Genomic DNA, 27,940 nt, shown 5'->3' on the forward strand with positions numbered 1-27,940 from the left:
ACAAATTAGAGACTCAGAGTTCTTACTCTACTGTGACTTTACTTAAAGACCTGCCTACCTGCACATCCTCGGGGATTCATAGGTTCTGTGTCTGTGTGCAGCTTTTCTTTCTCCTCTCTTCCGTCCTACTTCTCTTCACCAGCTTCTTTTACACAGACAGCTCTTTCTTCTCCAGCATTGGAGTCCATGAAGTTCATAGATAGATAAGTGTTACTAGGTTGTGAAATAATAAAAAATATGTTTATTTTGATCTCAACAGCCGCCCCCCTCGCCCCATTCCTGCTAATATTTGGCCTTTGAGCCTTGCTCCTGACACAGAGCTCCTAAAACCCTTGTAATTTCCTGAGTGATAGGAGTGTCTGACACAGAGCTCCTCTATCCCTTGGAATTTCCTAGGTGATAGGAGCATCTTTTGTTCTAATGAGACAACTCTTGGTGGGCTCTTGGACGGAGTCTGGTCACTAGAAAGACCAAGCCGTGATTAGAAACTTGGAGCTTTCAGCCCTACCCCCGTATTCCACGGAGGGAGAGGGATTTGAAACTAAGTTAATAATCGACCACGCCTATGTGATGAAGCCTCTACAGAGATCCCTAAAGTTCAGGTTTTGGAGAGCTTCTGAGTCTTGGAATGCATCTACAAGCCAGGAAGGTAGTACACCCCAACTCCAGAGGGGACAGGAACTCCTGCCCTGGGGACCCTTCTAGACCTTGACCTATGTATCTCTTCATCTTGCTGTTCATTTGTATCCTTTAAAATATTTTTGTAATAAATTGGCAATAGTAAGTCAGCTGTTTTCCTTGGTTCTGTCGGCCACTCTAGAAAATTATTGAACCTGAGAAGGGGGGGTCTTGGGAACTTCTGATTTGTAGCCAAGTCACACAGAAGTTGTGGGTAACCTGGGGACCTACTACTTGCGACGGGCATCTGAAGTGGGGGCAGCCTTATGGGACTGAGCCCTTAACCTGTCGGGTCTGTGGTAATTCTGGTTAAATTGAACTGAATTGCAGAACACCCAGCTGATGTGGGAGAAAGGGTCTGTGTGGGGAAAAAACCCACACATGGGTGTCAGAAGTATTGTGTGTGTATATAGTAGAGGAGAACACCATAGTGTTTTCTCTAGACATCGGTGGACGAGATATTTTTATAGTTTCGTAGGGACCTATCAGCCTAACCCTAGTCATTTATTTTCTTCAGTGGGTAAGTTTTGAATGCATTTTTGCTCACAGCTCTTCTGATAGTGCTTTTTTCTTGGTTTTGAGTAGTAATTTACATTGGCTTATATGAATCTACACTCTTCAATAAATCTACACTTATTTAAATAACTTTAAAAATTCTCCCAGAATACACTTTTTCTAGAGGTAATTAGCAGTTTTGTAACTTCTTAGATACAAATGCACGCTAAGAACAATTCCTACTGTGTAATATTCTGAAGTGTCACAATTAATATTTCAAAATTTAATTCTATGAGTATTTATTGAATGGCTAGTCTGTGTTCCAAGTTGCCTTATGTGGAGGAAAAAGAGAAAAAACATGACAAACCAAAAATGTGTTAGGCTCAATTCCTGTTCCACATTGAAATTCTGAGATTCTTACATAGAAAATAGTGCATATATAAAACTGAACAAATCGAAAGAGCACTTATGATGAAGCCTGGCCTGTGGGGAAGACGATAGACATCTGGGCGTCGGGAAACTTACATCTAAGTTTTAACCCTTCCACTCACTAACCTTGAGTCAATTACCTTGCCTCACCCGACTTCTTTGTAATTTATGATCTCTCTAGCTCTGTTATTTGATGTTCCTTGAATTCTAAATGTCAGGATGTGTAGTGGAGACAAAGTGCTGCAGGAATCAGAAATGAGGTCTCAAGGAAATTTACTACTGATGATTTTGTTAGGCCAAAGAAAGCATAGATACAAAGTTGTTTTGTATTTTAATATTCTAGTTATTCTATCAGAAGCTGGACTTAGGCTTTGATTTTTTTTTTTTTCCTAATTAACTTTTGATTTAGAGGTAAGAAAATAGGGCCAAGAATAATTAAATTTACATTTAAAAATATTTCAAGTGTTTTAATGTGAGAGGAGAAAACAATCTGGTGTTTATATGAAGCTATTTTCCATCTCCTGAGAGGAATCATATACTCTTCAGTACATTTAAATATTGTAAGGTTTTTTTTTGTAAGCTGTTTTTAAAAATAACTGTATATTCCTCTGTTTCCACCCTGTTTAAGGCCTGTTGGTTAACAAAAATGATGCTGATAACTCTTTCGAAGTTAAAGAATTTTTTTAATGAAATGTGCTGTTTAAAAATTGGAAGCCCTCCTCCAGATTGTTCTGAAACACTTATCAAATCACCCAGATCTACTTTTTAGAGTCATTAAATATTTGTAAAATATGATTGCATTTAGTAAACTAGAAACATGGTAAAGAAAAAGAAAATCAGCTCATGGGAGAAAAGTGTTTGTGTGCATTGTGTGTGTGTATGCATAGTGTTTGCTACCCACAGAGATAACTGTTAAGCCTTGAGAGTGGAGTAGAAATTTGGGATGCCTTTCGATCTGGACTTTTCTTGGATATATTTTTCATTCATTGTCACAGTAACATTTATTCTGCATGTGTTTGCACCCCTGGAGTGAAACATATCTAGTAAATGGTATAGTCTTAGACCCAGGCCTTGGAAGAGGTGGTGGTGCTTTTCTCTTCGGACTATTTTTCCTACTGCTGCAGATGGATTTTATGTAAATTGAAGGAAGCAGTTCAAAGAAAACAATGGGATGGGAAAGAGGGTGGCTTAGTTTTGAAAACATACAGTTGTTAACTTTTTCCAGTATAAGATTACAAAGAAATCACAGAACCATTTAGTCTGGGTGTTGTTTTTGGAGATTAACTGTGATTTATTGAATAAGCAAGTAAACATTAGCAGATGTTTCTCCTGTAGCGTCGGTAAGGTTGAAGAAAAATCTGTTTCAATAAAATAATTACTTTTGTATTACTATAAAATAGTTGATACGTTTATGTCCCTCAAGTGTAAGCATGGGTTGTTTTCATAGGGTATATAATCCTAAATAGTCAAGCTCCTCTTCTCCATAGCAAGTCGCTGAATGGCTCTGTTACACGAGTGACAGCAGCATCACGGGTTGCAGTTACAGCGGGTTACAGTTTATGGCAGAGTGGGATTTTTTTAGGTTGAGGTAAGAGATAAACTAAGAAGCTTATTTTAAATCGTACACGTAAACTTAAGAAATGTCCACACTTGACAGTTCTAGCTCCTTTTCTAAAACTGGATTTAAATTCTTCGTTGATGTAAGGTATGACTTTTTCTTAATAAGTGTCAGAATAGCCCACATTTGAATGAGTTTAAAGCATATCTGAATTGTAGAAGATTCTTTTGAAAAACGAGTCTTACTCAGTGTGAAGAGGTGATGGGAGGTAGAGGTGAAGTGGAGGAGAGGAGCTGAAATTGCTTGCAAGCCTGTTAGAAAATTATACAATATGTGATTCGAATGGGTTCAGGCAATTAATTCAGAAATACCTGAAAGTGCCACTGCCTCAAATGCTGGCAGAGAGCAAGTTTGCTTATGTAAAACTAGACACTCCCTAAGCAGAAATTTGGTTTGAATAGTTTCACATGAGGAATTTCTTTCCCTGGTTTGTGCTAACTGATAGTGTAGCATTTTGTTTTAACCATAATAAACTGTACGTCCCAGCCATTCTTGCCATGCAGTGACTCCCAGGCTGCAGGCCCGGGTGCATGGATCCTGGTGGGACATGCACGCTGAGACAGTATGCAGTACTGGATTTGCTTTTCGTTTGGTTACGGGGAATTAGCCGGTTGCTGTGGTAATCAGCAGAGGTTCAGAAACCTAGACACTGTGACTCTATGATGCCAACCATGGATGTGTTCCATGGTGGAAGAGGTCACGTCACATTTCTTGGTGTTTCTGATAAATTAAGGTGCAAGTCCGTTGTGCTTTGAATTATCTGGAAAGCTGTATTGTTCCTGCTTTCATCCTGAATACATTATTAAGAATTTGAGCAAGATGCTACTTTGCTCTTGACACATTAGGGCAACTGCAAAGGCAGTACAGAAGGGGATGCTTGCTTTCTAGATATAGCCAGAGAGGGTTCACCATACAGGAAGGGGGCTAGACCCCTCTAAGTGCGAATTAAAGGTATGTATTGTATGAGCTTGCCTGTCTTACTGTGATACATGATTTATTTTAAGGCCAGATGTTCATAAACTGCTTGTGTGCTAATTATGAAAGATGCCCCGTGGAAGACAGTATAGGATAATGCTAAGGAGATGGGATTATGGAATCAGACAGCCTGCATTTAAATCCCATCTCTGCCACTTATTTGCTGATTGTCCTGGGAACAAGTTAGTTAACCTCTTTGAATCATAGTTTCTTTATAACAGTAATTGCCTCCTGGGTTTGACTTGAGGATTAAATATGATAATGCCAGTAAAAGGCTTAGCACAGAGTCTGCAAACGGAAATTGCTCAATAAGTGCTACTAACTAAATTTGTCATTTAGTTAGAGTATAATTTTAAAGAGTAGAATTCCAGTTAGCATTATTCTAAAGTGGAGCATATAAGGTATGGAATTAATTCTTGTGTTCTGATTGATAATGGAGAGGAAAGTGTGGGCTGTCAATGAATTCTAGAAAATAAGTTTTGACAAGTTAAGATATAAAGACAACTTTTTCCAGGGGAACCCAAAGGAAATAATAAGTTTAGTAGTGCAGCCTCTTCGGTGATGCTCTTTGATTGCTTATTCGAATTCAAAATTTTGAAGTCACTTTTCCTCATTCCTCTTATTTACTCTTAATATTCAGATATGTTGAGTTTTACCCATTATTTTTTCTCTCTCCCTGTTTTTTGTTTCATCTATAGTGGAAAGCATATATATATATATATATATATATATATATATATATATATATATGATTACATACCACAAACAGATAAGGCCTGTCTTTTTTTAAACATAGTCTTAAGACTGTTATCACACTCAATAGTAATTCCTTCATATCATCTAATACTTATTCAAGTTCACTTTTGCCCCCTGTTCTCAAAACTGACTTTTAACAGTTAGTTTATTTGATCAAGATCCATCAGTTTCTCCTAAACACCCCTTCAAGCTGTCATCACCGTAGTCTACGCTACTGATCTCTGGCAGCTTGAGGGTCAAATTCAGCCTGCTTATTGTTTTTCAGAAAACTTGAACTAAGTCCTGTGTTTTTTTTTTTTTTTTTTTGCAGTACGCGGGCCTCTCACCGCTGTGGCCTCTCCCGTTGTGGAGCACAGGCTCCGGACACGCAGGCTCAGCGGCCATGGCTCACAGGCCCGCCGCTCCGCGGCGTGTGTGATCTTCCCGGACCAGGGCACGAACCCGTGTCCCCTGCATCGGCAGGCGGGCTCTCAACCACTACGCCACCAGGGAAAGCCCCTGTGTTTTTAAAATTAGGAAAATTTACTGAAGAGTCTGGAATTTATTTCTCTTGGGGTGGGGTGGGGTGGGGAGGAGGCCTGGAGACCCTGGATTTGCCCTCCCACGTGGCAGCCACAGCTGGCTGTTGCTGAGTGGTGTTCCCCCTGTGGGTGGTACTTGTGTACTCCTGTTCGCCATACTCTCCCTGCACCGCCCCACCTCTTCACTGTTTATTGTGTGTTACAACTCCTGGTCTGGGCACACATCACAGAATAAGACAGTTATACTTGCTTCTTAAATTGTTAAATTATCTTGCCTCATCTTTCCATACTAATGTTTCTCGAGTCTAGTGGCTTTTAACTGGGAGTGGTTTTTTGCCCTCCATGGCATGTTTGGTAACATCTGGAGACCTTTTTGATTGTCGTGAGTGGTGGGTGCTCCTGGCATTCTATGGGTAGAGACCAGGGATGCTGCTAAAACATCTGACAATGCACAGCACAAGAATTATTTGGTCCCAAACGTCAGTAGAGCTAAGATTGAGAAACTCTGCTCTTGTCTGATGGCACATTTCCAATTTCACTGCCCTGTTTAGAAACTTTCTGTGCCTTCCCTATTTTCAAATGTATTTATCACTGTTTCCCAATTTTCACTTGATAATGCATACTGGACTCCTTATCCAGCCAAGATACCACAATTTTATCTTTTTTTTAGTAATATCTGTTTTTCCAGTTTCTTCTCACTGTCAAAATCCTACTTAACATTTTTTTAAAAAAAAATTTAATTTTTTGGTCTCGCCGCGTGGCATGCAGGATCTTAGTTCCTCAACCAGGGATCGAGCCCGTGCTCCCTACAGTGGAAGCATGAAGTCTTAACCACTGGACCACCGGGGAGGTCCCCCCTACTTAACATTTTTAAGTCCTCTGTTTTGCCCGTTCATGAAACTGTTTTTTTTATGACACTTTTCCACATTATTCTCTAAAAATCATCTTATTAGAACTGGAAACTTTCTTAAAGATGATCTTTAAACTTTCTTAAAGATGATCTTTCCCTCAATACTGTTTCTGCTTCTCCAAACCAAGAAACTGCATCTGGAGGTATTACATGGTATATGCAAGGTATCTCCTAGTTCTTTGTTTTTCCCCTCCATGCTGGACTCCTGCAACATTATTTGCTAGCTTATAATCTGTTACTTAATTAGGGATTTAGTATGTTATTTTCAGACTTTTCATGTGAATTAACTTCATATTCTCTGCTGGATTTTAAACCGCAATAGGACAGAGACAGTATCTCTTACTGTTGGTACCAAGTCTGTGATTTGCCGTGCCTCAGACCTTTCTTTGCCTGTAGGCCCTACAGAGGGGTAGTCAGATAACCCATGTCACCCCAGTCACAACTAACAAGGTGAGTGGGCACCTGTGTTTCTCCATTCCATTCAGGAAAGAGAGACCATTCTAGATATCTTGAGCAGAAGGGGATTATTTAACAAAAGTAATTATGGGTTTATGAAATTGTTGGAAAGGCTGGAAGAGGAGGCTTTAGGCTGAGCCTCCAGCATTGATTCCTAGAACAGCGGAGAGAGCTAACCAGGCTCGGAGGTTACGACCTCAGTCCCAACTGGGGGGAATCAGGAGGCCTCCATTAGAACTACAGCCACACGAGTATATGATGCTGTAAATGTAATTCCGGGATCAGGAAGCTTTCTCCATTGACTTCTTCTGCACCGGAAGCTGGTGACTGGACTCTAGAAAGCAGAATTCAACCACTGCCTCTGCTGCATATCTGTCTGTGTGTCTCCCTCCTGCCCTCCATCCCTCCCTCCACAAAGTGGAAGACTGGAACACTGAAGTGCCTTCCTGACCGTATTTACCAATGGAATCGGCCAGCAGTGTGGGAAGACCACCTGTCTTCCAAATTTCATAGGAATGCATCTGAAAAGGAGGGGCATGATTTTCATCGAGAAGCTTAGCTCCAAAGGAGTTGGGGAAATGTAGCTTTAATATTTATTTTTCCCATGACTTTCTTCAGTAATTGTTCTCCTTGCAGCTTGATAAATCATTCAATAATTTTGGACATTTATAAGTCTTTTTGACAGTAGGAATGCAAGTATGGGCTCAGCATTACGTGAAACACGTGCTCTGAATGTTAACATGGACTCTGTTATAAAGTTTAAAGATTATTGAATACTTGCCCAAATTTCAACAATTACTGAAGACAGTCATGGAAAAATGAAATAAAACCATAAAATAGAGGAATTTACCTCGCCTTGCCCTCCAGTATGTAGTGCAGCTTATCTCTAATTACCATTTTGTAGTGTTTGTTTGACTTTCAGCTGTTTTTTTTCTTTTTTTTTTCAGCTATTTTAAAATTTTATTTTCTAGTCCTTTCATCTTATACAACACCCTATTAATTTCAGTAAGTACTTAGCTGGCTAAAGCGACTTTTCTGAGATGACATGACTGGGGCTTACCCAAGGCTTCTGGAATTTGAGAAGGTCAAGAGATAATGGAAAAATTCTGGCTCATTTAGGAAGGAAGGATTTTATTTGACTCCACTTCTTAAGTATTCATGGAAGCAAAAGTACAAAACAAAACAAAACTCAAAACCTTTGTGGATCACCATAACTACACTTCATACTTATACATTTATTTTTAGTGATTTTTATTTGAAAGCTTGGTTTTCAGGTAACACTTTTTTTACCTTTGTAGTTTCTCTGCTCATAGCAGAAACTATAAATAAGCTTGTGGCTGAAACTTCTGCTGAGCAAATCTACAGAAGATTATCTTGCATTAGACTTTGAATGTTGGTTTTCCTTAAAATTTCTTAGAGTTGGGACATGCAAATGTGTTTCATTTTATTTGACTTTTCTAGGTTCTTCCCAACTACACATTTATTTATTTTTAAATTACATTTGTTTTGCTTATTGTTTGTGATAATTCCAGGTGATAAATACATGCACCTCAATGTTAAAATGAATAAGCAGACAGAACTAGTTTGGAAATGGATGGATTTGGTTAATAATTACCTATATAGGTTTAATATGCTGCCATGGGAATTTTAGCTTTTTGGTTTTGTGTGTGTGTGTGTTTAAATGAAACACCTCCAAAATTTTCACTTTTGTTTTGATGAAGATAAAAATAAACCTTTGGCGAATCTGGATTTATTTTGATGACATGTGCCCAATACTGTAACATGTGCCCAGTATGCAGTCAGTTTAACCTTCTCTCATAATGTTTTTATTATAAATCATTCTGAAAGCGTTAGTAAGAAATGACAAATCTTTTGTAAGAAATGGTGAAACACCAGTAGGAATCCCTAAGAACTAGGATATAACAAACTTCATGAAAATGGTATAACTTCACTTAAAAGTTTGCATTTTTGGTTACAATGAAAATAAGTGCTTATAACTGAAAATAAAGACACTTAAGGAGATTAAATTTGTTCTTGATCTCACTATCATTAGCAAACAATGTAAAATATTGTGATAGTATTTTTTTCCTGTTCATATGTCCTCATATATTTTCTTTATAAAATCAGGATACATACACATATTGACAAACATAAAGAGCTAATTTTTTATTCTATGTTATTCACAAAACACTATATTCTAAGTATTTTCCCATGGCTTTGAATAATCTTCAAGTCATGAATTTTAAGTAACATTTTGGTAACTGTCATGAGATTATACCATAATTTTTAGAGCCACTATCCTGTTATTAGGTACATAACAATATTCAATATGTAACAATATTGGATATATAGTTTGCAATTTTGTGCTAACAGAAGTAATATTGTAGGGATGTTCTCAAAAATGAGTTTTGGTTTCTGTTTTTACAGGATAGGTCCAAGAAACAAGACACTGAAATCAAAGGATATGAACTCTTATATCTCTCTTATATATCCTTGAGTCACTTTCCAGAAGGTTGTACGGATTGGCATCTCCCCTAACGGTACCAGATGGTCTGCAGTATGAAATTCTCAGCAGCATTACTTTTTAAAGAATCTCTTCTAATTTTTAGGGAAAAATAAGTTTTGCTTCTCTTTATCCTCCTTTTTAAATTTCTTAAATTTATGGTGACTTATTTCTTTCCTTGCCAAACTAGAAGCTTTCATTCATTATTTTAGTCACTGCTGTTTCTTCTATGAGCCGCATATTCATATCAACGGAGTGTACATCTTAGTGGAACGAGAAGGGACAATAAATAGATGCATCTAGCGGATTCAAGTACTAAGAAGAAAAGTAAAATGAGACTAGGGGCAAGAATGCTGAGGTCAGAAATGCCATTTTAGGTGCTGCTTTCAGGGAAGACTTTTCATACTGGTTACATTTGAGCACGGACCTGATGGGAGGGGATTTTGCTAGGAGAAGAGCGAGACTTACAGGCAGCAGGGATCACAAGGGCAAATGCCTTGAGTGTAGAATGTGCTTGATGTGTTCCTGGAACAGCACATTTTCCCACGTGCCTGCAGTGCGACAGGAAGGGGCTGGTGCTCCAAGAGGAGATCAGAATGATAGGACCAGATTGCTTAGGGACTTGGGGACTATGGTGTGGAGTTTGGATTTTATGGAGAACAAGAAGGAAACTGTTGAACTATTTTGAGTCAAAAAGACACAAGATCTGTGTGAATTAGAATAAGTTACCACCTGTGAATGGAGTGGGGCTGGATTTCAGCCCCATCTCCCCTTTGACTTCTCTGTTGGGTGGCTGGGTGCAGTGCAACTGCACAGCTGTACACTGCGGCCCTCAAGGGACAGAATTGTAGATGTGTTGTCTTGGTTGGTGGCCATGTAGAGAAGATTGAAGTGGGCATGGGTGAATGAGGGGAGATCCCTTAGGAGGCCATTTCATTGTCCAGGGAGGAGATGATGGTGCCCAGTCCCAGAGGCTGGTCACAGAAAAGGTGGGTATGTGAGGCTGGATTCTCTCCCGCTGGTAGAACTTGCAGATTGATTGATTGGATGGGGAATGTGAGAGGAACAGAGGAGTTAACACTTTACATGTTAAAAGTTTAAATTTGGGAATTCCCTGGTAGTCCAGTGGTTAAGACTACTCACTTCCACTGCAGGGGGCATGGGTTCGATCCCTGGTCGGGGAGCTAAGATCCCTGCAAGCTGCGCGGCACGGCCAAAAAGAAAAAAAAAAAGTTTAAATTTGCTGAAGCCTGCATCAATTAGGAATAACTCTACCAGCCATGCTTTATATTCTCCCTCTTGGATTAAAACTTCCTTGTGAAGGATTTTGGTGACTATTTTAGAGTTATCTTAATAATCACTGTTATTAAATTTTTAGTCTTTTTTGTGCCTCTGCTGTTGGTACCGAGGTGTTTATTCAGTAGAGTGTGAGTGCTGAGAAACAGGCCACCACAACAGAGACTTTGCAAGGGAAGAGTCCGAATGTTAAGCTCTAGGAAGAAAGCCAAAACAGCTGCTGTGATTCACTGAGCTGTGAGTTTGGAAACCAGCACTCTGCAAAACGGTCAAGTGCTGAAAAATTACAGAGCAGCTTGAAGCAGAATTTTAAGTTTACAGGAATTGTCATGTAACCAAAGCAAGTAAGATGGGAACAAATAGTGTGGGGGGAATGTAGCTTCATGACTATAGGCTTAATACTGCTGCAGTGCACCCCCGAGTCAGCTGTGGTTTGTACCAAGGCATCGGTGCATTTGATTTGGCAGGAGAGCAGAATGTGTTCACCATGGCCTTGTCTTATACTTTGATGCAGTCTATTAACCAAAAAGCTTTATTGTGAATTTAGTGTTTGTTGTTATTTTTTTATGCTTAAATTATGTTTAAAGACAAGCACTGGGAGATATATGTGACCGGAAAGTCCTCCCCTCTCCCTCTGCTGTCCTTTTAGTTCGGTGGGAAAATTAATCTTGTGAGATGAGAGGTTTGGGTTTTGTTGGCTTTTCACTGATTATACTTTGCATAAAAATGCAGCTACCCTGTACTTGGAAAAATGGTCCCTAGAGATTCTGATATGTGCCACTCTTAGTTTTCAGAAGCAGATGGAGGAAGAAACACAGGAAAAAGAGACTGAAAATGAATAGGCAAAGGGAGGGTACTTAGGTTGCTTCCACGTCCTGGCTATTGTACATAGAGCTGCAGTGAACATCGTGGTACATGACTCTTTTTGAATTATGGTTTTCTCAGGGTATATGCCCAGTACTGGGATTGCTGGGTCGTATGGTAGTTCTATTTGTAGTTTTTTAAGGAACCTCCATACTGTTCTCCATAGTGGCTGTATCAATTTGCATTCCCACCAACAGTGCAAGAGTGTTCCCTTTTCTCCATACCCTCTCCAGCATTTATTGTTCCTAGATTTTTTGATGATGGCCATTCTGACCGGTGTGAGATGATAACTCATTGTAGTTTTGATTTGCATTTCTCTAATGATTAGTGATGTTGAGCATTCTTTCATGTGTTTGTTGGCAATCTGTATATCTTTGGAGAAATGTCTCTTTAGGTCTTCTGCCCATTTTTGGATGGGGTTGTTTGTTTTTTTGTTATTGAGCTGCATGAGCTGCTTGTAAATTTTGGAGATTAATCCTTTGTCAGTTGCTTCATTTGCAAATATTTTCTCCCATTCTGAGGGTTGTCTTTTGGTCTTGTTCATGGTTTCCTTTGCTATGCAAAAGCTTTTAAGTTTCATTAGGTCCCATTTGTTTATTTTTGTTTTTATTTCCATTTCTCTAGGAGGTGGGTCAAATGAATGGGTAAAGAAGATGTGGTACGTATATACAATGGAGTATTACTCAGCCATGAAAAGAAACGAAATTGAGTTATTTATAGTGAGGTGGATGGACCCTAGAGTCTGTCATACAGAGTGAAGTAAGTCAGAAAGAGAAAAACAAATACTGTATGCTAACACATATATATGGAATCTAAGAAAAAAAAAAAAAGGTCATGAAGAACCTAGGGATAAGCTGGGAATAAAGACACAGACCTACTAGAGAATGGACTTGAGGACACGGGGAGGGGGACGGGTAAGCTGTGACAAAGTGAGAGAGTGGCATGGACATATATACACTACTAAACGTAAAATACATAGCTAGTGGGAAGCAGCCGCATAGCACAGGGAGATCAGCTTGGTGGTTTGTGACCATCTAGAGGGGTGGGGTAGGGAGGGTGGGAGGGAGGCTCAAGAGGGAGAGGATGTGGCGATATATGTATACATAGAGCTGATTCACTTTGTTGTACAACAGAAACTAACACAGTATTGTGAAGCAATTGTACTCCATTAAAGATGTTAAAAAAAATAAAAAAAGGAAACAAAAAAGGGAGGAAAAAAATAGTAGAGGGAAGCATCAGGAGGGTGGTTTGGTACAGCTGCACAGTGAATTTGGCACTAAACCTTTTGGCTAATTGAATCAAACACGGAAACTTGTTGGTTTATATAATTGTCTACTTAGTGGAAAAAGAAAACACTGTACACATATTGGTTTAGGTGACAAAAATCTGTTTAGAAAAAAATGGTTTCTTTTAATGAAGAACGTTAAATAACAGTAGATGGTAGCTTCAGTTGTGGTTAATTTACAGTTACTTTCAAAGGAATAAATATTTTCTTCCTCTTTTTGAAAAGTAGGGAAGGAATGGTGTTACATCGTAACTCGGTAATTGCTTTTCTGACAGGAACATTTGGTCAGTGACACAGTAAGGGACATTGTTACCAATCCTGTAACTCTCTAGGGGCAGTAGTAAGAGAACCCAGAATAGATGACAAAGAGGGGGCCTCTGAAATGTCGATATTGCTGGATAATATTGAATTCCACCCTCATATTCAAATAGCACATTTCTTCACCTGGAGTCATCTTTCCTTCAGGTCTCAGCTTTAATCTAGTTCCTCAGAGTTCTTCCCTAACCTTCCAATTTAAAACAACTTCCTCTGTTAAAATCTCTCACCTCATTCCTGTTTGAATTCATTTTTAACATTTACCACAATTTCCACTTGTACTTATTTATGCAGTTATTTACTTACTATCTGCCACCCCAGCCCTACCCCCCACTATATTGTAAGATCCACGAAGACAGTGATCGATTCTTCCAAAGCTATTTATTGAGTGCCTGCTACGCGTCAACTAGGAGTTGGGGATACATCTGCTCCTGAAGTTTAGATTATCCTCAATTCTAGTGTCTTTTTTTTTTTACGATCATATCTCTAACATTTAGTACAGTGAGTGGTTCACAGAGAATGGTTAGTAACTAGTTGTTGAAAGAATGAAGGTAGAAGTTGTTGAGGATTATTTGCAGAGCTCAGAGGTAGAGTGGAGTCAAGGCTTAGATCTGTAGTTCGGGAATATAAACTTCTTCTGAGGCTGGGGGCTCCTTTTTCCTACCACAGGCTGAAATTTCCAGCTCCCCCTGCCTCTGTGGTGCTCCTTGGATGTGCAAGAGTTTCTCTCTGACCACGGTGATCTCCCTCTCTGAAAGGGGAAATAAGAAGAACCCAGAGATTATGAATGATGAATTGGTCTGAGATGAGTTCTGGGCTCTTTAGGTGACTGTATTACACATGCAGTGTCCAAAATTACATCTTCTAAAGCATGAAGAGTATGGAGTTTTTGTCTAGAGGGTTCTCTTCTCATCAAATACTACTTGTTTTATTTTGGCAGATGAATTTGTAGGTAGGGTGTGTGCATGTTTGTGTGTGTATTTTCTTCCCCCGAAGGAGTTTTGAATTTTTTCCGTACCACTCGAATAAATAGCAAAGCAACACAAATTTTCAGCAAATATCATGGAAGCCTGAGATATTTTTCACTACTTCAGCTTGAGAATGTTTTAGGGCAGCCTGACTTTTCTTTCAATATAAAGTAGGAGCCCCTTAGTGTTAGAACTTATTCTGTAAACTGCATCTGGGGAGTATATATAGTTTAAGCAGGCTGCAAGATAAATCTTTGAAGACTTCGTGTGGTAGTGATCATTTTATTATTGGTGGACACTTATAAAATACAGCAATTTTAATTTTAATATAGTTTGTACTTTTCTTTTTCTGGCCATGATTAATCTAAACCTCCAGCTGTTTCTTTATATTACTTATAATTAAAGATGGGAAAGCCATCTTTAATTTATTTAATATACAGTATGAACAAATGAGTTTTCTACTTCTGTGTACATAATATAGTATAAAAATTATAAGGGGGAGGTAACTGGAGAAACGTGCTGTGTTACTGGTGGAAGCAGGCATTCTGACACTAAGACATCAAAATGGAGACCAAGAAATTAAAGATCTGAAACAGCATGTGAAAAATAATGTCTGAGCCCCCTCATTATGGGGATAAATGGCTGTGGAGAATGAGATGCATTTTGGGGAATTACTGTATCACTGGAAGGTGCAGTAAGAAATGAACATGAAGCATCAGGAAGAGGTTATATTTGTTTGGAATTCTTTGCTTAATTATAGTATTTTATACAATGATTTCTATTAAAAAGTATTTAGAGAAAGATTAGACTACTGGGCATATACCCTGAGAAAACCGTAACTCAAAAAGAGTCATGTACCACAATGTTCATTGCAGCACTATTTACCATAGCCAGGACATGGAAGCAACCTAAGCGCCCATTGATAGATGAATGGATAAAAAAGATGTGGTACGTATATACAATGGAATATTACTCAGCCATAAAAAGAAATGAAATTGAGTTATTTGTAGTGAGGTGGATGGACCTACAGTCTGTCATACAGAGTGAAGTAAGTCAGAAAGAGAAAAACAAGTACCGTATGCTAACACATATATATATGGAATAAAAAAAAATTGATTCTGAAGAACCTAGGGTCAGGACAGGAATAAAGACAGACTCAGACCTAGAGAATGGACTTGAGGACACAGGGAGGGGGAAGGGTAAACTGGGATGAAGTGAGAGAGTGGCATGGACATATATACACTACCAAATGTAAAATAGCTAGCTAGTGGGAAGCAGCCGCATAGCACAGGGAGATCAGCTCAGTGCTTTGTGACCACCTAGAGGGGTGGGGTAGGGAGGGTGGGAGGGAGATGCAAGAGGGAGGGGATATGGGGATATATGTGTACGTATAGCTGACTCACTTTGTTATACAGCAGAAACTAACACACCATTGTAATTAAACTCTAATAAAGATGTTAAAAAAGAAAAAAAGATAGAGACTCCACAGCTTAAATAAGTGGAATTCTCAATGACTAAAAATGCTAACAGAGAGTAATTTGTGAATTTGAGAAGTCTTCTCTATTCTGGTTTTAAGCTATGTTGTTTATTTCTGAAAAAATACACAGTGTCATTAATCCAGATTCTTTGAGGCATATGAATATTTAACAGTATACCAGTTAATGACATTATTGTGAGTTTTCTTCTACTTTGAGAAATTTTGGAATTAAGAGGGAGTGAGGAATGTTGGAGAGGTACCCCTATGCTAAGAAATACTGAATGCTTACCCCTGTTCATCAGAGCAGCTCTCTGATGAGTCGTGCTAGGACCCCTTCAGCAGTGGGAATGTCTTTGGTTCTGGTGTGTAGAGGTTTCTTGAGAGCTTGGACTTTTGAGGAGTCTTTGCAGCAACTGGCCCCATGTGACACTGGCCAAGCTTTCCAACTAGGGGATCTTCGTCCCTGATACACAGGGTCCCTGATTGAGCTGCTGACTCATTCAGATACACCCTGACCCAGTATACAGGAGCATCTCCCCCCAGCTGGATTTATACTGCTGAGATTAGATTGCATTCAAAAGGCAGCTATTTTATAAACATCTGCTTTAAATATGTATGTTGTTTATGACTACTTCATGACTTGCTGTGTTTTTGTTCTTCTTTTTGAGGAACCAGTGGGTGAGGTATTAATTGACTATGATTGTTCAGGAGATGGGGAAAGAGAGAGGGAGGGATCAACGTTTTCACAGTGACCTTCCTCTAACAGTGCTCTTTGCCAGCAGCTATTTCTTTCCCCAGTTGCTTTTCTACGTACATGTTCTAATCCCCTACGTACATGTTCTAATCGAATCTGACACTTCTTACTAATGACTTAAAGTGATGGCATTTATACAGGCATGTGCAAGCATGCCTTGCTTATTCTACAAAAATAGATTTTAAAAAAAGAGAAAACCTCTGCATTTTGATTTCTGCCTAAAACTAGTGAAAATCTAAATAACTATTATGAAGTACAGAAAAGCTTTACATTTTAGGGTGAGCTCAGCCATGATCCTATTTTATGTATTAAAATAAACTACTTATTTTATGTTTAGGTTTTCAATAGTTGGGGTCCATAACTGCTCCAGGAGCAAACAAGTAACAAAAGAGGAGTTATAAGGACTGTATCTCCTTCAGGACAGGGAGTGTGGCATTTAGCTTTTTTATCATCTTGAAGGTCACAGTAACCGCCTTTGATTTAAACATTTTCTTACCATTTTACCCATGCAGCAGACTAATCTTTTAAGGTTAGTCTTCTTAAATAAATCTGGAGTCCTTCACACCTTTCTTTCAAATCCCACATTTAATGTCAGTCAGTCTTGTTTAATCTATCAAAACATATCCAGACGGATCACTTTTTACCTTCTTTCCTGCTACTCCTTGGTGCATGTCCCCGTGGCCTAGATTATTTATTTGGTTGCGCCGGGTCCCAGTTGCAGCAAGTGGGCTCCTTATTTGCGGCATGTGGGCTTCTTAGTTGTGGCATGTGAACTCTCAGTTGCGGCAGGTATGCGGGATCCAGCTCCACGAGCAGGGATGGAACCTGGCCCCCTTGCATTGGATGTGCCAAGTCTCAACCGCTGTGCCACCAGGGAAAGGCCATGGCCTAGACTATTGTTGTAAATTTCCTCCCAGTCAGGCTTCCTAATTTTACCCTTGACCTCTTTCAGGCATAGCAACCAGAATGAATAAACTTTATTCAGATTTTGTCAGATTTAAACTTTAGTCAGATTTTGGAATGCAGTACTGTATTGCAGTTATGGGCACAGACTCTGGAGCCAGGCTGTCTGGGTTCTTATCTAGGTCCTGACATTTATGGTGTGTTTAATCTTGAGCAACATATTTAAATATAAAATTGGAATAGCTGTAGTGTATGGATTAAAAGAGTTAATAGTAACTACATGGTAGACACTATTATTAGTATTAGTATCAGTAGCAGCAACAGTGGTAGTTGTAATAGTAATAGTATTAGTATTTGAACAACTAGTATGGCATCCTTTGACTCAAAATCCTCTAAGAGCTTCCCATTGCATTCGGAGAAGAAGCCAAAATCTTTGCAATGACCTCCTAGGCCCTGCACAATCTAGTCACTCTGATTTCTGGATGCATCTCATTTTCTCCCTTGCTTAGCCTCCTCTGTATTCTGGTGCCTGTAGTGTACTCCCCTCTCTCCACCAAGCACGTATGAGTCCTGAAACTGGCTCATTCAGATTCTTTGTATTTGTTCTTTCCACTTACGGGAAAGCATCCCCTCAGATACCTGCAGAGCTAACTCACTTCCTTCACTTCACATCACCCTGTACGTGAAACTTGATTATGCTATCCCAAATGCCAAACAATTCAAGACTCCCTATGCCTCTTCGTCCTTTCTCTTTAGCCATGTAAGTTAGATGAAGTTATTTTTTGTTTTGGTTTTTGTCCCCCTGCATTAGAATGTAAACCCCATGATGGCAAAGATTTATTTTTTGTCTCTTGTGTCCACTCTGGAATCCCCAAACTCTCGAACAGTGTCTGGCATATAGTAGGCCTACAATAAATATTTTTTGAAGGAGTGAATGAAATTATGGCACCTTAACAATGATAATTCTCTGCTCAAACCCTTCTGTGGCATTCCTGTCCCTTACAGAGCTCGGTGCCCTTGGCCTTGGCCTCCATGGTCTACCACATCTCGGCTGCCAGCTGGTCTCTCTCACTCCTAAATTATGATTTGCGATTAACCATTTCCTGTCGTTCCGGATACTGAAAACACTATTATTTCCTCCTCATTTCTGACTAGCTAAGTCTTACCCCATCTTTGAGGCCCCCTAAATTTTTTTTCTTCTATGGCACTACCTGCCCCCCAACTACTTTTGATTTCTTTCTTCATTGTTTAACCTCTTCATTGGGCTGTTATCTAGAATTAGAGATACCGAAGTGTGTATGTTCACCGGCCTACCTAGGATGTAGTTCTTAGAATGTGATCCTTGTTCAGCCTTATCAGCATTCTGGTGTTGATGCCTGGTGCACAGAAATTATTTCTGAACCTCTCCTAAGACATAACAAATCAAAAATTCTGGGGGTGTGGTCCAGAAATGCATGTTTTAATAAGGCTTTGTGTATTTCTGATGCAAGCTGATGTTTGAGAGCTGCTGGACAAGGACATCAGCATGATGGACCAGACTGGGAGTGTCTGAATTAAGGAACCAGTTGAATCTTCAAAGTTCAGCAATCCCCAGAGATGGGAGGAAACTAAAATGGGTGTAGGAGGGCCAGAGGTAGAATGTTCCAAGAATGAAGTAAACAAAAACTTTTCTCTGAAAAAGAAACTAGGAAACATGTCTACAGGATAAAGGACAGTCAGGGGAATGGAACTCTGTTAGTGAATGCTTATGTCCATGATTCAGATTTTCTTCTTGTGGAGTAAGTTTTGGACAGTAGAAGGTTAGCAGAGAACTTGGAGGTTGTGAGCATTAGCACTGGGCAAATCTTGAGAATGGTGAGCCATGCAGAGTCTGAGGCAGCACGTATGGCCTTTCCTGGTAAGCGTTTGGGGTGCCGGCTCTGAGACCGGAATATTTTGACAGGAGCTAAAATTGAGGAAGAAGGTACAAAACCAGATTCTAGTCGTCTATTGAAATAATATGTCATGATAGGTATCTGATCACTGATGGGAAAAGTGAAGGACAGACAACCCAGTTATTAAGGAAAGGAACCTGTCTCTGCAGAAGAGCTTGGCATGGAAGCACCTGAGGACTGAGAAGAGGTTGGTATGAACTCTGGGATGGAGGTTAAATGGCCTCGGGGGGTGGGTGTTTAGAGGCCTGGGGTGGGGGTGGGGCAGTTATCACAGAAACAATTAAAGTCAACAAGTAAGTGCCAACTATGTGTTACATATCAAATTAAATATTTTACTTGAACACAGGTAATGTACCAGTATACATCTTTCTATCTCTTTATTGCCTGAATGATAATGGATTGAAATCAAACACTTAAAATGACTGGCTCTTTATAAGGACTTATTTTAATCATATAATTGTGTTTGCTATATGATACCAATCTTTTTGAATTTTTTTCCCCCAATTTCAAACTTGAATTAAACTGTACTTCAGGCACCGGGAGAATATAAACACATGTTCAGAAGGATCTTCGGCTTCCTGTTAAAACTGACCTATCATACACGTCATAATGGGCACTGAACTTAGAAAAGTGAACATGTTCAGGGCTTTGTATTGTCTTGCATGAGATAGGGTGAAAGGTCAATTGGGTAGATTTCTTCTGCTGCTGTCCTTCAAGAGTTCTGAGCCCCATGTTGAGGTGCATGCTTACCCACACACCACACCGTCCCCACCCTATGGAATCAACCTAGATCTGGAAGTGTGGTGCAGGGGTTCTGATGAACCATGACTGATGTGACTGAGGCCATTCTGGGAGGTTGGTTATCTCAAGGTCCTGAGGTTGACCAGCCACAGACTTGTTCAACAATGACTTGTCAGTGAGAATCACCCATGTATTCTTTCAACGTATGACCTGGTTCAGAATTCAAGAAAGTCACTATTCAAAACTGAAAGAAGAAATATAAGAAGGGAGGAGTATCAGGCACTTAGACAACAGGGAGCTGATTGGGTCAGAGATAATTCCATCTTAGGGGAGTTTTTGTCAGTGTGGCAGATGGGAGCAGGTAGAGAACCTTTTATGTGGGACTTTATATCCAATCAAAATAGTGTTATGAAGCCAGTTTTACTTACAGAAAAACAAATTACGGGACAGTATTATGTTCCTGTTACTTTTAGTGTTCTCAGCATTTGTATATTTTGAGACATTTTTTTTTTCTGTCTTTAAAAAATCATAGGTCACCTTGCAATCATAGTTGAAATAATTACTATTTCTCTTTAAAACATTGCAGGGAGCACGGGTTTGATCCCTGGTCAGGGAACTAAGATCCCTCGTGCTGAGCGGACTGAAATGAAATGAAATGAAATAAAATAAAATAAAATGAGAGGGCTATCTAGAAAAGAAATCTATCTATCTATCTATCTATCTACCTACCTATCTATGTATCTATCTATAAAATTCAGAATGGAACCCAAGGACTTCCTTGTTTGGAATAATATGAGAGAAAGCCTCAACAGGTTCAGCATTTCATTTATTCCACTTCAGCCACATGATAAAAGAAAGAAATATGAAAGAACTATATAAAAAACTGGAAGAAAATATGGAAGAATTATTTTATAATTATAACGTGGAAAGACTTTCTAAAGTATAACACAAACCTAGGAATGTAAGAGTTAATGGCTGATAAAAACAATATTGTAGGAAAAGAAATTTTGCCTGGCAGAAATCATATGTCAAAACAAAGTCAAGGGCTTCCCTGGTGGCGCAGTGGTTGAGAGTCCGCCTGCCAATGCAGGGGACATGGGTTCGTGCCCCGGTCTGGGAAGATCCCACATGCCACAAAGCGGCTAGGCCCGAGAGCCATGGCCACTGAGCCTGCGTGTCCTGAGCCTGTGCTCCACAACGGGAGAGGCCACAACGGTGAGAGGCCCACGTACCGGAAAAAAAAAAAAAAAAAAAAAAGTCAAATGATAATGGTGATAATGAATGGGAGGAAATTTTTGACTCAGAAATTCTATTTTGAATTTATCCTACAGATACAATCTTACATGTAAAAAATTACTTATGTACATCGTTATCAATTGCAGAATTTTTTTAGTACAGTATTAGATTGGAAATAATTTAATATCTGCCACTAGCATGGTGGTAATTAAATTATGGTTCATCCATGTAATGGAATACTGTGCTGCTGGATTCCATTTGAAAATATCTCAAAGATATGTAACTTTTTTTTAAAAGTTGCAAAAAAATATTTAACTACAAAAATAGCCAGAAAATTAACAAAATGGCAATAAGCACATGGCTATCAATAATTAACTTTAAATGGATTAAATTCTCCAATCCAAAGACATAAAGTGCCTGAATGAATTAAAAAAAAGGCCCAGACTCATCTATGTGCTGCCTACAAGAGGCTCATTTAGATGTAAGGAAACACACAGACTGAAAGTGAAGGGATAGAAAAAGATATTCCATGTAAATGGAAACCAGCAGAAAGCTGGAGTAGCTATACTTAAATCAGACAATGTAGACTTTAAAATAAAGACTCTAATAGAGAAAAGGTTCCCTTGTGCAGTGTTGGTGGGAATGTAAATTTGGTTCAGCCACTATGGAAAACAGTATAGAAGTTCTTCAAAAAATTAAAAATAGAACTATCATATGATCCAGCAATTCCACTCCTGGTTATTTATATGAAGAAAATGAAAATACTCATTCGAAAAGCTATGTGCACAGTCATGTTCATCACAGCAGTATTTACCATAGCCAAGATATTGAAGCAGCCTAAGTTTCCATTGATAGATGGACAGATAAAGAAATTGTGGTACATATATACAATGAAATATTATTACTCAGCCATAGAAAAGAATGAAATCCTCCCATTTGTGACAACATGGATGGACCTTGAGGGCATTGTGCTAAATGAAATAAGTTAGAGAGGAACAAATACTGTTTGCTCTCACATGTGGAATCTTAAAACATATATATATTTATACACACATTATATATATACACATACATATATACATATATATACACACACATATGTATGTACACATATATATATATGTTCATGGACACAGAGAACAGAATCATGATTGCCAAAAGTTGGGGAGTTGAGGGGTTGAAGAAATTGGTGAACTGGTTTTTTTTTAAGTGTAAATAAATTGAAAAAAGGAAAAAGAAGCAAAATGGGGTATAGATTATAAAGTGTTTGACATTGTATGCATTGACATCTCTTGACGCATCCATAAGAACAATATCATTGGTATCTCCTGAGGGAAAGTCAGCTATATGTCTGGGAGAAAGGGCTGGGAAAGAATATCACTTCCCACTTTGTCACCCAGTCCAAAAATTAAATTACAAAAAGTGGCTGCAGAAGGAAAAAGCAGTCATGTGTATATACAAATATATTGTTTTAATCTCTAACTTGGCATAGTGAATACTAGAATATTTCTTTTATTTTCTGGGATATACTCCAAAAAATAAGACATTCCTTATATAAAGATGATAGTTTATGACATTTTATGACACTAAGTGAATAATGAAGCTTTCTTTTGGAGTCTTGTAGTAATTCCATAGGAGAAGGTATTTATAGTTGTAGATGTCACATCGTCTACATTTAATTTTATGTCCCTGAAATGTCTAATGTGCTGATTTGGTTTTATAGTAATCTTTTATATGGCAACTTCAACTTGTTGGACATTGTGGGGAACTAGCAAGTTGTGGGGGAGGATTCTGAACTGCCAGCAAAGATGCCATAAAACTCTCAAGCAGGTGAGGATGGGCTGCTGCTCAGATTAATTATACTCATTTTATGCTACCTGGGTACAATGGAAAATGCCCTCTTAAAATATATATAAGTATAATGTGTTCATGGCAATGTGGAGTGGGAGAAGCAAATGTTTCCGTGTACTTGAAGATGATGAGTTACAGTCACGACTTTTCATTTGTTTCCTTTCAGCCCCTGCACACTTTGTCAGGTCTGCTTTTAATTTTGCGTCCCACGTTGATTTATTTTCATTCCTTTAGGTTAAGCAGACTTCTTTAAAAAGATTTTTTTGTTTCCCATTATCGAGAAATAAAGGTCTTCTTGGCTCAGGCACCTCACCCTTGCAGCTTTGTCTCACATGGACCACAAGTGCATCTCAGGATGTTCTCTGCCCTAGGACAACTGTTTTTTTGTGGTTTTTTTTTTTCCTTTCTTTTTCCATTTGTAGGTGAATTAGCAAGAGTATATGATCTCAGCCCCTGCTGTTTTGTTCTGGTAATTAACTTTATTATTGATGCCCTTTGCTGATGAGTCTGGGAAATACTTTCAGTGCCTATGCAAAATATGGAATAAAGAGCAGTAGATCAGATTGTAAATCGAACACAATAATTTGTTTGAACAAACCGTACAACCTTGGGACCAAATTTCTGGCAGGCGGGTCATACTCTCTGCTAAAGCATTTGGCCAGCAGATGGGTTATATCATCCCACTCAAAGGAGGTTCTCATTACTGGTACATCTTTCTATTTTGGAGGTTGCTGCAACCTTTTTTTAAAAAAATTAATTGATTTATTTTTGGCGGCATTGGGTCTTCACTGCATAGGGGCTTTCTTTAGTTGCCGCGAGCGGGGGTTACTCTTCGTTGCGGTGCACAGGCTTCTCATTGTGGTGGCTTCTCTTGTTGTGGAGCATGGGCTCTAGGTGCGCGGGCTTCAGTAGTTGTGACACGCAGGCTCAGCAGCTGTGGCTCGCGGGTTCTAGAGCGCAGGCTCAGTAGTTGTGGCGCACAGGCTTAGTTGTTCCGCGGCATGTGGGATCTTCCCGGACCAGGGCTCGAACCTGTGTCCCGTCCATTGACAGGTGGATTCTTAACCACTGCACCACCAGGGAAGTCCTGCTGCAACCTTTGAACCCTTGAAATTCAACAGATTGGAGTCAGCTCTGGCTGTGAAGAGGGCAGGTCCTTTTTCCTTTGACATTAAAATTACATTCAAGGTATGTGTCTCATAACTTTTGAAGGGATCAGTTGTGCTCTCCAAGTCATAAATTCTGGAAAATGGTCCTGTGCTATTTATTTTAATACTTGTAAAGATAGGAAATGCTGCTTTTCCAAGACAGAACATTCATTCTGAGTGCTTTTAACTGTACTTTGTATTTGCTACGACCTGAATGTTTGTGGCCGCCCCAAATTCATATATTGAAATCCTAACCCACAAAGGTGATGATATTAGAAGGTGGGGTCTTTGGCAGATCCTTAAGTCATGAGGGTAGAGTCATCATGAATTGGGTTAGTGCTCTTATAAAAGAGGTTCCGAAGATACCCCATCCCCTTTCACCATGATAAAATTATGAAGGTGCTTATACTATGAAATATTCGATCCCATTTGTGAGAAGGATATTCATTAGAAGGTCTACTTAAGCAAATATCCAGAGACCAAAGCTTATTCTTATTTGCCCACTATAACAGTTCCCATGGATGAAAGTGTTTCATAAAATAGCCATAGTTTTTAGTCAACAGGTTGGTAACTATAATGGTCTGAATGTTTGTGTCTCCCTAAAATTCATATGTTGAAATCCTAACATCTGAAGACGATGAAGTGGAGCCTATAGGAGACACTTAGGTCATGAGGGCAGAGCCTTCATGAATGGGATCAGTGTTCTTATAAAAGAGACCCCACGGAGTCCCGGGCCCCTTCCACCATGTGAGGACACAAGGGAGAAGGTGCTGGCTATGAGCCAAGAAAAAAGCCTTCACCAGAACGTGTTCGTTCAGGTGCTGTGATCTTGGACATCCGGCCTCCAGAACTGGGAGGAATAAATTTCTGCTGTTTATAAGCTACCACGTCTGTGGTGTTTTGTTATAGCAGCCTGAACAGAGTAAGACAGTACTGATAGAAAATTTGCCTCCTCTCCATTAATTCTTCCCCTAGCTAATTATCTCTTTGAAAATAAAACAGAGGAAATCCTTTTTTTTTTTTCTCTTCAAATATGGTGAGGTAGAGAGGTGGTGAATCTTTTTTATCAGGTAGAAAAATTCTCACTTCCTCAATTATTCAATATGTGAAATGATTGCCAAACCTCTAACCATGCTGGTCAAACTCCATGTTTGTCAAAATTCTCCTTAATGTAGCATGCCAAACGTCCGATAATTTTTTGTACCTGAACTGCACAGGTTACAGTGGGATCGTCACCTCTTTCGTTAAGATTGTGTTTTTTTTTGTTTGTTTGTTTCGGTCAGCAGTTCACACATTGGCTCATTTTTGAGTTTGTATTTGAGTAATGTTATGTGAAAATGAAACGCTTCTCAATCAGCGGAGGAGCAGGGTATGATTGTCTTATCTACCAGATATTTCCTTTATGTATGTCTCTAGCCTGGCCTCTGAGCCCAGAATGTAAAACTCAGCCATGTATCAGACATAATCAATTAGGCCCATAGTGTCTCTTTCAGATGAAGAAATGCTGCCTGTAGCTAGAAGCATAATGGGTCAGCTATCCCCAAGACAATGTTCAGGTTCAGCAATTCAGTAGGAGGACTCAGATGATGCAGTGTATCGTCATGTTGATAGCTATGACTTTTTACATTGAAAGAATACCAAGCAAAGGCAGCAAAGGGAAAAGGCACATAGGCAAAGTCCAGGGGAACCAGACACAGCTTCCAAGAGTCTTTTTCCAGTGGAGTCACAGAGGATTAGCTTAATTCCTCCAGCAACTAGTTGTGACAACACATGTGAAATGTTATTTGTTGGGAAAGCTCATTAGAGACTCAGTGCCTAAGGTTTTTATTCGGGGCTAGTCATAGAGGCAACCCCTGTACCAGAATTCCGAACTCCTAGAAAGAAAGCTGGTGTTCAGCATAAATACCTTGTTTGTACAATTCAGATACAATGAGCTGTTCTTATCTGGGAATGGTGGGAATCCTCTCCAAATCCAGCTTTCCAGATGCCAGCCGAGGATCAATCCTGCAAACTAAGATCGAAGTCTTAGGCTTGCTATGTTATCTCTTTTCTGTACATTTAAACAGATTTTAATTTTAATTTTAAACAGATTCTAGCCTCTTGACCTCTTACCACCAAGTGAGGCCACATGAAACATTGGAAAGAAATGGACTTTGAGGAATACCCAAAGTCCCACTTCCAGCTTTGCTAGTAACTTGTTGGGTGACTTTGGCTAAGTCAACCTATTCAACCTTATTTTCTTCATCTATGAGTTGGATGTAATAAGGCAATCTACATAAGGATTTTGTTGGGAACAAATTATTTTATACACCCACACAGATAAAATATAACATCCCTTGTTCCTGAATCCACTCATTCAACAAATACTTATTAAGAATCTACTATATGCTAAACACTTTGATAGGTCCTGAGCAAAAAATATCCTGCCTTTCTGGAATTTACAGTATAGTCGGAGAAAGAGACTTGACTCTTGAATAGTAATCATGCAAATTAATATGTAATTACAATTTGTCATAAGTGCTCCAAAAGAGAGGTAGAGAATGCAGTGAAAATGTATAATGGGCACTGACATACTTGAGTAGGTCAGGGAAGTTTCCCCCAAGGAAATGGCATATGTGTAAGAATCTCAATGAATTGAACAGCCAGTGGTTGCATCAAGAGATGAGAGGTGACATTAGATAAAGGTTTTGCATAGGCTCTTCTCCTCAGGGCGGGAGGGAGAAGGCATTGTTGGAGAACTGAAAAAAAAAAAAAGAAAAACTGCAGTTGGAGCAGAGAGAGCAAAGGGCAGAGAGATGGTGGGTGAGATTAGAGAGGATAGAGGTAGTCAAGGGCCACATTAAGGTAAAGTAGCTTGGCCGCAGTGCTAATAGCAATGGAAAGTCATTTAAGGATGTTTAGCAATGGGGTGACATGATTAGATATCTAATTTTTTTGAAAAGATTAAGTCTGCTTTGTAGAGATATGATTGGAATGGGTATAGTGGGATTTAGGAGGGTATTGTGGAAACCTGGGCTAGTAGGAGGGTATTGTGGAAACCTGGGCTAGTGATGATCGTAATTTGAGTTAGCTTGCTTGGAGATGGAGAGAAATGAAAAGATTTGAGACAGTGTATCTGTAGTTACATGCTAAATTATTTTAGTGCACAGTTTAAATTGAACTTTTTACATAGATTTTTTTCCTGCATTACAGTTGCCTCCACCCCTTATCTGCGGCAGATAAATTCCAAGACCCCCAGTGGATGCCTGAAACTGTGGATAGTACCGAATCCTATATATACTCTGTTTTTTCCTATACATGCATATCTATGATAAAGTTTAATTGATAGATCAGGCACAGTAAGAAATTAACAACAATAACTAATAATAAAATAGACAGTTATAACAATATACTGTAATGAAAGTTATGTGAATGTGGTCTCTCTCAAAATATCTTATTGTATCAAGTTAATGCCTTTTTATCTTAATTAAGCACTTACCATGCACTGTGGCCATGACTTTTACAGTTTGAGGCAAGACAGCAAATCTAGCATGAACTTCTTTTTCTTTCTTCACAGTTTCACAGATAGATTTGTTCCTAGCGTAGATCTTAGCAACCTCAGCATATGCTTTCCTTTTCCTTATTAAATCAAGAACATTCACCTTTTCATTTAAAGGAAGCGCTTTACAGCTTTCTTTGGCTTATTTGAATTACCAGCATCACTACTCTTGTGCTTTGGGGCCATTATTAAGTAAAATAAGGGTGACTCGGACACAAGCAGTGTGATACTGTGACAGTGGATCTGATTACTGAGATGGCTATTAAATGACTAATGGACAGGATACACT

The 27,940-nt window shown here is 39.1% G+C and overlaps 1 protein-coding gene and 1 long non-coding RNA gene across 4 annotated transcripts in view; one reads left to right on the plus strand and one right to left on the minus strand.

Annotated features, from left to right (window-relative positions):
- The window catches only part of PLOD2 (procollagen-lysine,2-oxoglutarate 5-dioxygenase 2), a 114,171-nt gene that overhangs the window by 8,408 nt on the left and 77,823 nt on the right, over positions 1-27,940 (plus strand). The window lies entirely within an intron of this gene.
- LOC137224733 (uncharacterized) lies at positions 60-27,895 on the minus strand. Of its 2 annotated transcripts, none has more exons than XR_010943484.1 (3): positions 27,592-27,895; positions 26,020-26,124; positions 60-213 (listed from the first exon to the last, which is right to left on the minus strand). It is a non-coding gene; the product is annotated as an uncharacterized lncRNA (long non-coding RNA). The 2 variants fall into 2 exon arrangements; XR_010943483.1 differs by lacking the exon at positions 60-213 and adding an exon at positions 19,201-24,071.

The sequence above is a fragment of the Pseudorca crassidens genome, chromosome 5 (genome assembly GCF_039906515.1).
Source record: "Pseudorca crassidens isolate mPseCra1 chromosome 5, mPseCra1.hap1, whole genome shotgun sequence".
Lineage (NCBI taxonomy): Eukaryota > Metazoa > Chordata > Mammalia > Artiodactyla > Delphinidae > Pseudorca > Pseudorca crassidens.